Consider the following 13174-nt stretch of genomic DNA (forward strand, 5'->3'; position numbering starts at 1 on the left):
GGTGTTAGTTCTATAAATATTTGGCACATCTCTCACAGTTAATCACCAATGATACAGAAAGGCTCTGTAGTCCATGTACTATTAAATGCAGAATTCACTTATTGTATCCATTGCTGGGGTATTACTAGATTCTTATTTTACTTTTATGTCTTACACATACTTTTAGTGTAAAGTCAATCTGGTACCATTTATAGTGTAGATTGGGACATTTGTGCCAATGTTAATGTAGCACAGTCAGCCATTGAACTTATTAGTGCTACATTGCTGTTTTTTTTCTTTATTTTCAATGTCACAATGCATATATTTTTTTTATTTCTAATATTTTACAGATTTTACTCTGGCCACTAAGCATAACATTGGGAAACACAATATTTGGTGACATTGAATTCAATGAATGGCCGAGCACTGCCTGTGATTGGCTGAGCGCTGTGACCAATCACAGGTAGGGCTCAGCTGTCATTTAATAAATGGCTGAGCGCTGCCTGCGATTGGCTGAGCGCTCAGTCAATCAGATACAGACCTTCCAGCAGGTGGGGATTTTAAATCCGCACCTGCTGAAAGAGCTTCAGAGCAGTGCAGGGAGACTAAGCGGCTAGATGCACCTGAGCCCCGACTGGGCAGAGAGGTGAGTATATATATATTTTTTTACACATACTATAGATTTATATTTAAAGCTCTTCCCCGAAAATCACTGAAGGGGTTGCCGGCAGTCCATTGCTTTCAATGGGTCTGCCTCTGCTGCCGGCAGCCCCATTGAAAGTAATGGCAGAACATCGCGATCCTCTGCCACAGCTGTCACAACTGTGGCAGGGGATTCTTTACTCCCCGCGAGGAGTGCCACCAACACTGAACACTGAACACTGTGACAGTGCTGTCACAGTGTTCAGTGATGAGAGGACTCCCGCGGGAATATTAATGCATAGCACAGACCTATGATGCACGCATGTCCTATCTTTTGTAGGTGCGGTCATTTGCACGCCTGTAAAACATGGACATGTGAACACACCATGGGGAACCAATGGTTTTAGTAGATGCATAGTTTTGTGCACGCGTATGTACACGTGTAAACACTAGAGATGAGCGATCACCAAAATGCTCGGGTGCTCGTTACTCGGGACGAAATTATCGCGATGCTCGAGGGTTCGTTTCGAGTAACGAACCCCATTGAAGTCAATGGGCGACCCGAGCATTTTTGTATTTCGCCGATGCTCGCTAAGGTTTTCATGTGTGAAAATCTAGGCAATTCAAGAAAGTGATGGGAACGACACAGAAACGGATAGGGCAGGCGAGGGGCTACATGTTGGGCTGCATCTCAAGTTCACAGGTCCCACTATTAAGCCACAATAGCGGCAAGAGTGGGCCCCCCCCCTCCCAACAACTTTTACTTCTGAAAAGCCCTCATTAGCATGGCATACCTTAGCTAAGCACCACACTAGCTACAACAAAGCACAATCACTGCCTGCATGACACTCCGCTGCCACTTCTCCTGGGTTACATGCTGCCCAACCCCCCTCCCCCCTGCACGACACAGTGTCCACAGCGCACACCAAACTGTCCCTGCGCAGCCTTCAGCTGCCCTCATGCCACACCACCCTCATGTCTATTTATAAGTGCGTGTGCCATGAGGAGGAACCGCAGGCACACACTGCAGAGGGTTGGCACGGCTAGGCAGCGACCCTCTTTAAAAGGGGCGGGGCGATAGCCCACAATGCTGTACAGAAGCAATGAGAAATCCAATCCTGTGCCACCTCCATCAGGAGCTGCACACGTGGGCATAGCAATGGGGAACCTATGTGCCACACACTATTCATTCTGTCAAGGTGTCTGCATGCCCCAGTCAGACTGGTAATATGTACCTTAACAGTAACCGCGTTGGTGGTAATGTGGTGGTGACTGCGGACCTAGTAGCGCGGTTGTATTTTGTTGGTTTTCGGAATGTGGCCAGGATTAAGTGGGCCGTGGCGGGGGGATGGTGGGGGGGCTCTCTTGTTGTGTCGGTAAAGGTGAAATTCTTGGACTGCCACCAGACGAACCAATGCAAAGGCATTTGCCAAGAATGTTTTCATTGTTGGAGGAGGAGGGGGATGTTTTTGAGGCACTACGTGTCCTCTCCACGTGTCCGTGGTTATATGCACCTTAACAGTAACCGCGTTGGTGGTAATGTGGTGGTGACTGCGGACCTAGTAGCACGGTTGTATTTTGTTGGTTTTCGGAATGCGGCCAGGTTTAAGTGGGCCGTGGCGGGGGGATGGTGGGGGGGCTCTCTTGTTGTGTCGGTAAAGGTGAAATTCTTGGACTGCCACCAGACGAACCAATGCAAAGGCATTTGCCAAGAATGTTTTCATTGTTGGAGGAGGAGGGGGATGTTTTTGAGGCACTACGTGTCCTCTCCACGTGTCCGTGGTTATATGCACCTTAACAGTAACCGCGCTGGTGGTAATTTGGTGGTGACTGCGGACCTAGTAGCACGGTTGTATTTTATTGGTTTTCGGAATGCGGCCAGGATTAAGTGGGCCGTGGCGGGGGGATGGTGGGGGGGCTCTCTTGTTGTGTCGGTAAAGGTGAAATTCTTGGACTGCCACCAGACGAACCAATGCAAAGGCATTTGCCAAGAATGTTTTCATTGTTGGAGGAGGAGGGGGATGTTTTTGAGGCACTACGTGTCCTCTCCACGTGTCCGTGGTTATATGCACCTTAACAGTAACCGCGTTGGTGGTAATGTGGTGGTGACTGCGGACCTAGTAGCACGGTTGTATTTTGTTGGTTTTCGGAATGCGGCCAGGTTTAAGTGGGCCGTGGCGGGGGGATGGTGGGGGGGCTCTCTTGTTGTGTCGGTAAAGGTGAAATTCTTGGACTGCCACCAGACGAACCAATGCAAAGGCATTTGCCAAGAATGTTTTCATTGTTGGAGGAGGAGGGGGATGTTTTTGAGGCACTACGTGTCCTCTCCACGTGTCCGTGGTTATATGCACCTTAACAGTAACCGCGCTGGTGGTAATTTGGTGGTGACTGCGGACCTAGTAGCACGGTTGTATTTTATTGGTTTTCGGAATGCGGCCAGGATTAAGTGGGCCGTGGCGGGGGGATGGTGGGGGGGCTCTCTTGTTGTGTCGGTAAAGGTGAAATTCTTGGACTGCCACCAGACGAACCAATGCAAAGGCATTTGCCAAGAATGTTTTCATTGTTGGAGGAGGAGGGGGATGTTTTTGAGGCACTACGTGTCCTCTCCACGTGTCCGTGGTTATATGCACCTTAACAGTAACCGCGTTGGTGGGAAATGGCCTCGCCACCATCATGTCTTTGGGAAGCCTCTGTTTCCACACCCCAGAGACATACCATTAGCAGCGGTATAGGCAGAGCCCAGAATTCGTAACATTTCAGCCGTAGCATTAGGACAGGCCCCACTAACATATCACTAGCAGCATTATAGGGAGAGCACAGTATTAGTTCCATTTCAGTAATAGTAGCACTCAAGACAGGCCCCAGTAACAATTCCGAAGCAGCAGTATAGGAGGAGCATAGTCTAAGTTCCATTTAAGTAATAGTAGCAGCCTACACAGGCCCCAGGAAAAATTCCGAAGCAGCAGTATAGTGGGAGCGCAGTCTTAGTTCCATTTCAGTAGCTGCAGTATAGCCAAGGCCCAAGTTACATTTATGTAGCTAAAGTGTAGGCCAACCCCACACACCTTTCTGTACCATGAGTGCAGGCGAAGAACATAGAAATTGCTATGATTACACTGTAGGTGAGGGCCCCAAAAAATTGGTGTACCAACAGTACTAATGTACCTCAGTAAAAATTGGCCATGCCCAACCAAGATGGCAGGTGAAACCCATTAATCGCTTTGGTTAATGTGGCTTAAGTGGTAACTAGGCCTGGAGGCAGCCCAGTTTAACGAAAAATTGGTTCAAGTTAAAGTTCCAACGCTTTTAAGAGCATTGAAACGTATAAAAAATTTTTAGAAAAATTATATGAGTGAGCCTTGTGGCCCTAAGAAAAATTGCCCGTTCAGCGTGATTACGTGAGGTTTCAGGAGGAGGAGCAGGAGGAGGAATATTATACACAGATTGATGAAGCAGAAATGTCCCCGTTTTGGATGGTGAGAGAGAACTATGCTTCCATCCGCGGTGTCAGGGTAATTCTAAGTACAGCACCAATCAGGCCCACCCCACTTGCCCCGCTGCCAGCCGTAAAGAAGAGACCCCACACGGAGGTCTGGTATAATTCCTCACACGGGACATGGCTGCGCTTTGCCGTGCTTTATTACAGATTACATGAGATCTTATAACCTTTGTCCCATCACCAGCAAGGGGTGATGGGCTCATAACCATATATGGGCAGTCCGGATTTCCGGCCTGAGACAGTGAAAACAGCCGTTATCTTGCTACGGCGCCTCTGGCTTATGTACAGAAAATCACGTATTCAATTAACTCCAGTGCAAAGAATCACCCACTCAATTCTAAGAAAACGGCCAAGCATGCATTCTCCATATATGGGAAGTCCGGATTTCCGGCTTGGGACAGTGAAAGTTATGTACATTTGAACATCTTGATATCTTGCTTCTGGGAAAACGGCCAAGTACATCCGTCCTTCGTCTGATTCTTCATTGCTGTACATTTTAAGATACATTTTGTTCAAGACACATTTTGTCTTCGCCTTGCAAGGCCTCTTGGCATATCTGATGTAAGGCGACATATAAGTTTTTTTCTCATTTGGAATTGAATAGAACTTGCATATAGGCCGACTCAGCCTTGACTGGGGAGCGGTGACACAGTCTTGCTGGGGAGCCATAAAGCTGTCCAGGCCCTTAAAGACTGTTGCACTGCCTGGGCTGTACATGCTGCTCGATCTCCGCACCTCCCCTGCTACCTGGCCCTCGGAACTGCGCCTTCTGCCACTAGCGCTGTCGGATGGGAATTTTACCATCAGCTTGTCCGCCAGGGTCCTGTGGTATAGCAACACTCTCGAACCCCTTTCCTCTTCGGGAATGAGAGTGGGAAGGTTCTCCTTATAGCGTGGGTCGAGCAGTGTGTACACCCAGTAATCCGTAGTAGCCAGAATGCAAGTAACGCGAGGGTCACGAGAAAGGCATCCTAACATGAAGTCAGCCATGTGTGCCAGGGTACCTGTACGCAACACATGGCTGTCCGCACTAGGAAGATCACTTTCAGGATCTTCCTCCTCCTCCTCCTCCTCAGGCCATACACGCTGAAATGATGACAGGCAAGCAGCATGGGTACCGTCAGCAGTGGGCCAAGCTGTCTCTTCCCCCTCCTCCTCATCCTCCTCATGCTCCTCCTCCTCCTCCTGAACGCGCTGAGATATAGACAGGAGGGTGCTCTGACTATCCAGCGACATACTGTCTTCCCCCGGCTCTGTTTCCGAGCGCAAAGTGGCTGCCTTTATGGTTTGCAGGGAACTTCTCAAGATGCATAGCAGAGGAATGGTGACGCTAATGATTGCAGCATCGCCGCTCACCACCTGGGTAGACTGCTCAAAGTTTCCAAGGACCTGGCAGATGTCTGCCAACCAGGCCCACTCTTCTGAAAAGAATTGAGGAGGCTGACTCCCACTGCGCCGCCCATGTTGGAGTTGGTATTCCACTATAGCTCTACGCTGCTCATAGAGCCTAGCCAACATGTGGAGCGTAGAGTTCCACCGTGTGGGCACGTCGCACAGCAGTCGGTGCACTGGCAGATTAAACCGATGTTGCAGGGTGCGCAGGGTGGCAGCGTCCGTGTGGGACTTGCGGAAATGTGCGCTGAGTCGGCGCACCTTTACGAGCAGGTCTGACAAGCATGGGTAGCTTTTCAGAAAGCGCTGAACCACCAAATTAAAGACGTGGGCCAGGCATGGCACGTGCGTGAGGCTGCCGAGCTGCAGAGCCGCCACCAGGTTACGGCCGTTGTCACACACGACCATGCCCGGTTGGAGGCTCAGCGGCGCAAGCCAACGGTCGGTCTGCTCTGTCACACCCTGCAGCAGTTCGTGGGCCGTGTGCCTCCTATCTCCTAAGCTGAGTAGTTTCAGCACGGCCTGCTGACGCTTGCCCACCGCTGTGCTGCCACGCCGCGCGACACCGACTGCTGGCGACGTCCTGCTGCTGCTGACACATCTAGATTGCGAGACAGAGGTTGAGGAGGAGGAGGAGGGTGTTTCAGTGGAGGAAGCATACACCGCCGAACATACCACCACCGAGCTGGGGCCCGCAATTCTGGTGGTGGGTAGGACGTGAGCGGTCCCAGGCTCTGACTCTGTCCCAGCCTCCACTAAATTCACCCAATGTGCCGTCAGGGAGATGTAGTGGCCCTGCCCGCCTGTGCTTGTCCACGTGTCCGTAGTTAAGTGGACCTTGCCACTAACCGCATTGGTGAGGGCGCGTACAATGTTGCGGGAGACGTGGTCGTGCAGGGCTGGGACGGCACATCGGGAAAAGTAGTGGCGACTGGGAACTGAGTAGCGCGGGGCCGCCGCCGCCATCATAGCTTTGAAAGCCTCAGTTTCCACAACCCTATACGGCAGCATCTCAAGGCTGATAAATTTGGCTATGTGGACGGTTAACGATTGAGCGTGCGGGTGCGTGGCGGCGTACTTGCGCTTGCGCTCCAACAGTTGCGCTAGCGACGGCTGGACTGTGCGGTGCGAGACATTGGTGGATGGGGCCGAGGACAGCGGAGGTGAGGGTGTGGGTGCAGGCCATGAGACGGTAGTGCCTGTGTCCTGAGAGGGGGGTTGGATCTCAGTGGCAGGTTGGGGCACAGGGGGAGAGGCAGCGGTGCAAACCGGAGGCGGTGAACGGCCTTCGTCCCACCTTGTGGGGTGCTTGGCCATCATATGTCTGCGCATGCTGGTGGTGGTGAGGCTGTTGGTGGTGGCTCCCCGGCTGATCTTGGCGCGACAAAGGTTGCACACCACTGTTCGTCGGTCGTCAGGCGTCTCTGTGAAAAACTGCCAGACCTTAGAGCACCTCGGCCTCTGCAGGGTGGCATGGCGCGAGGGTGCGCTTTGGGAAACAGTTGGTGGATTATTCGGTCTGGCCCTGCCTCTACCCCTGGCCACCGCACTGCCTCTTGCAACCTGCCCTGCTGCTGCCCGTGCCTCCCCCTCTGAAGACCTGTCCTGTGTAGGCGTTGCACACCAGGTGGGGTCAGTCACCTCATCATCCTGCTGCTCTTCCTCCGAATCCTCCGTGCGCTCCTCCCTCGGACTTACTGCCCTTACTACTACCTCACTGCAAGACAACTGTGTCTCATCGTCATCGTCCTCCTCACCCACAGAAAGTTCTTGAGACAGTTGGCGGAAGTCCCCAGCCTCATCCTCCGGACCCCAGGAACTTTGCAATGGTTGTGCATCAGTGACGATAAACTCCTCTGGTGGGAGAGGAACCACTGCTGCCCAATCTGAGCAGGGGCCCGAGAACAGTTCCTGGGAGTCTTCCCGCTCCTGAGCATGTGTCATTGTAGTGGAGTGAGGAGGCTGGGAGGAAGGAGGAGCAGCAGACAGAGGATTCGGATTTGCAGCAGTGGACGGCGCAGAACTGTGGCTGGACGATAGGTTGCTCGAAGCACTTTCTGCCATCCAGGACAGGACCTGCTCACACTGCTCATTTTCTAATAAAGGTCTCCCGCGTGGACCCATTAATTCGGCGATGAATGTGGGGACGCCAGAAACGTGCCTCTCTCCTAATCGCGCAGCAGTCGGCTGCGACACACCTGGATCAGGAGCTCGGCCTGTGCCCACACCCTCACTTGGCCCTCCGCGTCCTCGGCCGCGTCCACGTCCTCTAGGCCTACCCCTACCCCTCAGCATGCTGTATTACCAGTGATTTGATTTCACAGGCAGGAAATAAATTGGCGCAAGCCTGCAGGCCAAATATAATTTTATTAACTTTTTTTATAAAGGAAAGGCCCACTGCCTAGTGAATGAATAATAAGTTTCATAAATGTGTTGCGGCCCTGCAAAAGTGTCACAGAACTTTACTGTTGCAGAGTTATTAACTGTGGCAGAGCAGGTATGTCCCAGGCAGGAAAGAAATTGGCGGAAGCCTGCACTCAACCGTAGCTGGTTGCGTATGATTTTTTTACGTTCTCCGCGCAGCACACACGTACCCAGAGCCCTGACGGCTGTCAGAGGCAGGGCAAATATACTTTTTTCCCTTTTGTTTAAAAGGAAAGGCCCACTGTGCCTATTCAATGGCTAATATAACTGTGTTGCGGCCCTGCAAAAGTGTCACAGAACTTTACTGTTGCAGAGTTATTAACTGTGGCAGAGCAGGTATTTCCCAGGCAGGAAAGAAATTGGCGGAAGCCTGCACTCAACCGTAGCTGGTTGCGTATGATTTTTTTACGTTCTCCGCGCAGCACACACGTACCCAGAGCCCTGACGGCTGTCAGAGGCAGGGCAAATATACTTTTTTCCCTTTTGTTTAAAAGGAAAGGCCCACTGTGCCTATTCAATGACTAATATAACTGTGTTGCGGCCCTGCAAAAGTGTCACAGAACTTTACTGTTGCAGAGTTATTAACTGTGGCAGAGCAGGTATTTCCCAGGCAGGAAAGAAATTGGCGCAAGCCTGCACTCAACCGTAGCTGGTTGCGTATGATTTTTTTACGTTCTCCACGCAGCACACACGTACACAGAGCCCTTAGGACTGACAGAGGCAGGGCAAATATACTTTTTTCCCTTTTGTTTAAAAGTAAAGGCCCACTGTGCCTATTCAATGACTAATATAACTGTGTTGCGGCCCTGCAAAAGTGTCACAGAACTTTACTGTTGCAGAGTTATTAACTATGGCAGAGCAGGTATTTCCCAGGCAGGAAAGAAATTGGCGGAAGCCTGCACTCAACCGTAGCTGGTTGCGTATGATTTTTTTACGTTCTCCGCGCAGCACACACGTACCCAGAGCCCTGACGGCTGTCAGAGGCAGGGCAAATATACTTTTTTCCCTTTTGTTTAAAAGGAAAGGCCCACTGTGCCTATTCAATGACTAATATAACTGTGTTGCGGCCCTGCAAAAGTGTCACAGAACTTTACTGTTGCAGAGTTATTAACTGTGGCAGAGCAGGTATTTCCCAGGCAGGAAAGAAATTGGCGCAAGCCTGCACTCAACCGTAGCTGGTTGCGTATGATTTTTTTACGTTCTCCGCGCAGCACACAGGTACCCCGAGCCCTTAGGACTGACAGATGCAGGGCAAATATACTTTTTTCCCTTTTGTTTAAAAGGAAAGGCCCACTGTGCCTATTCAATGACTAATATAACTGTGTTGCGGCCCTGCAAAAGTGTCACAGAACTTTACTGTTGCAGAGTTATTAACTGTGGCAGAGCAGGTATTTCCCAGGCAGGAAAGAAATTGGCGGAAGCCTGCACTCAACCGTAGCTGGTTGCGTATGATTTTTTTACGTTCTCCGCGCAGCACACACGTACCCAGAGCCCTGACGGCTGTCAGAGAGAGGGCAAATATACTTTTTTCCCTTTTGTTTAAAAGGAAAGGCCCACTGTGCCTATTCAATGACTAATAACTGTGTTGTGGCCCTGCCTACACAATTCTGTGCCTGTAGTATCAATGCAGGGTGCAATGCTCTGCACCGCCGATTTTGAGAAAAAAAAAAAAAGCAACACAGCTAACAGCAGCCTGCACAGTACTCCACACGGTTAAATGTGGCCCTAGAAAGGACCGTTGAGGTTCTTGAAGCCTACACTCACTCCTAACACTCTCCCTGCCTAAGCACCACTTCTGTCCCTAATGCCGGGTGCAATGCTCTGCACTGCCGATTTTGAGGGAAAAAAAAAATTTCTCCACTGCTAACAGCAGCCTGCACACACGTAGATGTGGCCCTAAGAAGGACCGTTGGGGTTCTTGAAGCCTACACTCACTACAAACACTCTCCCTACAGCAACTCCAATAGAACAGCACTTTCCCTCAGCTAACTCACACGGCATCTGAGGCGAGCCGCGGGAGGGGCCGACTTTTATACTCGGGTGACATCTGATTGCCCCAGCCACTCACAGCAGGGGGGTGGTATAGGGCTTGAACGTCACAGGGGGAAGTTGTAATGCCTTCCCTGTCTTTCAATTGGCCAAAAAAGCGCGCTAACGTCTCAGAGATGAAACTGAAAGTAACCCGAACACCGTGTGGTGCTCGTTACGAGTAACGAGCATCCGAACACGCTAATATTCGCCCGAGCATCAAGCTCGGACGAGTACGTTCGCTCATCTCTAATAATGACATCAAGAATATTTCAAAAACTATAGCTGCTAGAGCGACATGGATTTTCAAAATCAGTGGTAGAAAAATACCCAGATAAGGTCTAAAATTCCAGGCATCATGAACATTTTTTTTTTGTTTCCCAATAGCCTGACACTTCCTGATCTGTATAGCAGCTTCATTGTCCACAGATACAATACACTGGAGATGTTCATTGACCTCTTTGGGAAAATGTTCTAGGCATGATCTGTGACCTGTGTAGAAGTCACTGTGCAGGAGGTGGAGTAGGTGAGCTCTGAACATTACCTATTGCGAATGGTGAATCCAGTGTTATCTCTACATGTCACCTTCCATTGTAATCCTGCCTATGATAATAATGAGTTGACTTCTGAACTGGTGAAAACAAAAACTGAAAGATGTTCAAATTTCTTTAAACTACATAATGACATGAACAGCAAACATTACATCAAATGTATGCTTAACAGAACCTTAATTTAAGCTATAACTCATTTTCTGATTACACATTCCCTTTAAAGCCGCATTTACATGCAAAGACGATCGCTCAAAATTTGTTCAAAATATAGTGAGAATGACAGTTTGAGCGGTCATTTTGCATAAGCTGCTAATGGGCACTAATGCCCATTTGTAGCTTATTAGCTTCATTTGCATGTAAATGAGCCTCCCTGAGCTGTATGCAGAAAACAGCCGGCGGTTTGTTATCTGCATACAGCCCCTTTGTTCTGCCATGGAACTGTAGCTGATTACAATGTTATCAGCGCTCCTGTGGAGAATGCCAGCTTGCGGTCCCTGCTATCAGCTCTCCGTCCAAACGATGGATTTTAAATTCAACTAAAAATCATAATTCGGACGAAAAGCAAATGATGATAGCATTTACACACAACGATTATCGCTCAAAAGACATAGTTTGAGCTAATTTTGAGCGATAATCGTTGCATGTAAATGGGGCTTAAGATTGTGGAAAGATAGAGATTGAGGTGACAACAGTAAACAAATCAATTCTTTACACTACTGTGATCTCATGACTTTCCTTGTATGTCTGGGCAATTAATTGCTGTCTTCTATCATCTCCAATGAGCCAGATAAACTAAAGTAAAGGGCTCATAGGAGATTTGATGAAAAGTCTGGTCATGCCTCTCATACTCATTGTTTCCCGCCGTCCAACTTTAAAGCCACCACTTCATGCATCCCACAGACAACTTAGTCCTCTCAACATGTGCACACACTTGGTAGTCCACAGTATGCATTGAAGTACGATTTTGCGCGGGAACAGTGAAGAAGGCAAGTAGCAAAGAAGCATTCCTAGACTTTTTGCTATATATATATATATATCGCTCAGCGGGAAGTTACATAACATAGGGGTGCACTTACTTTTGCACTTAGCATTGAATAATCGAGTTGTGACCCCTTTACTTTTCCTATTTAGGACCTAAACAATGCTTGTGTCAAATTTCATGCTTGCATGACATCAGGAAGTTAGAGAGTTAGTGACGAGTCAGTGAGTTAGTGAGTGATGGCTTTTACCTTTAATATATATATATTAATATTAAAGGCAAAATATATATATATTTATTAAAGGCAAAAGCCCTCACTCACTCACTAACTCACTGACTCGCCACTAACTCTCTAACTTCCCGATGTCATGCAAGCATGAAATTTGACACAAGCATTGTTTAGGTCCTAAATAGGAAAGGTAATGGGTCACCACTCGATTATTCACTGCTAAGTGCAAAAGTAAGTGCACCCCTATGTTATGTAACTTCCCGCTGTTGTACAAACTTGAAATTTGGCATGAGTATTTCTTAGGTCCTAAATAGGAAAAATAAAGGGGTCACAACTCAATTATTTACTGCTAAGTGCAAAATTAATTTGACCACTATGTTATTTAACTTCCTGGTGCCATACAAACTTGAAATTTAGCACAAGCACTCTTTAGGTCCTACATAAGAAAAGTAAAGGGGTCACAACTCGATTCTTTACTGCTAAGTGCAAAAATAAGTGCACTCCTATGTAATGTACCTAATCTAGTTTTGTAACTTCCTGGTGTTATGTAAACTTGAAATTTGGCACAACCATTCTTTAGGTCATAAATAGGAAAAGTAAAGGGGTAATAACTTGATTTTTCTATGCTAAGTGCAAAAGTAAGTGCACCCCTATGTTATGTAACTTCCCGGTGTCATAGAAACATGAAATTTGCCACGACCATTCTTTACATCCTAATAGGAAAACCAAAGGGGTTGAGACTTCAATATTTAATTCTAAACGTAAAAAGCTGTGAAAATCTACAATGCATGACATAGTTCTTTTCTCAGAAACCGTAAAGCCTAGGGAAATAATTTGTATACTGAAGAGAATCCACCTCACCTACATGTGTATATACTGAGGAGATTTTAACACTACTTTATGTGTATATACTGAGGAGAATCTAATTGACCTCTGAGTATATACTGAAAGGCTCTAAAGTACATAAGGAGGTAGCCATGGACTGCAGGGATGGAGCATGCATTTAAGGCTAAGAAGAAGCTGCAACCTCGCATCTGGGGTTAAATTTGAATTGAAGGGGTATTACCTTTAAAGGTAAAAAGTGAGGAGAGTGGAAGGCGTGGCTCATTTCACAGAGGGACATTGGTACATGCAGTCTGAGGAGAATCTAATACTCCTCCATGTGTACACATATTTTATTCCTCGGTTCCTCTGAAGTAACCATGACTCCATAAAATTTTCTGTGCGAAAAACACGTAAACACCTGTATCAAATTAACTCGGCGAGGCCAGGTATATCAGCTAGTCTACTATACACCCATTGCTTTCGTTTATAGGGCTCACAGGGAATACCATAGTCTCTTTAACCCCTTTCCGCTCCAGGATGTACATTTACGTCCTGCAGCATCAGGGTATGTATGAAGAGAGATCGAGGCACGACCTCTCTTCATACAGCATGGGCGTCAGCTGTAT

The sequence above is a fragment of the Eleutherodactylus coqui genome, chromosome 2, assembly GCF_035609145.1.
Source record: "Eleutherodactylus coqui strain aEleCoq1 chromosome 2, aEleCoq1.hap1, whole genome shotgun sequence".
NCBI classification, from domain to species: Eukaryota; Metazoa; Chordata; class Amphibia; order Anura; family Eleutherodactylidae; genus Eleutherodactylus; species Eleutherodactylus coqui.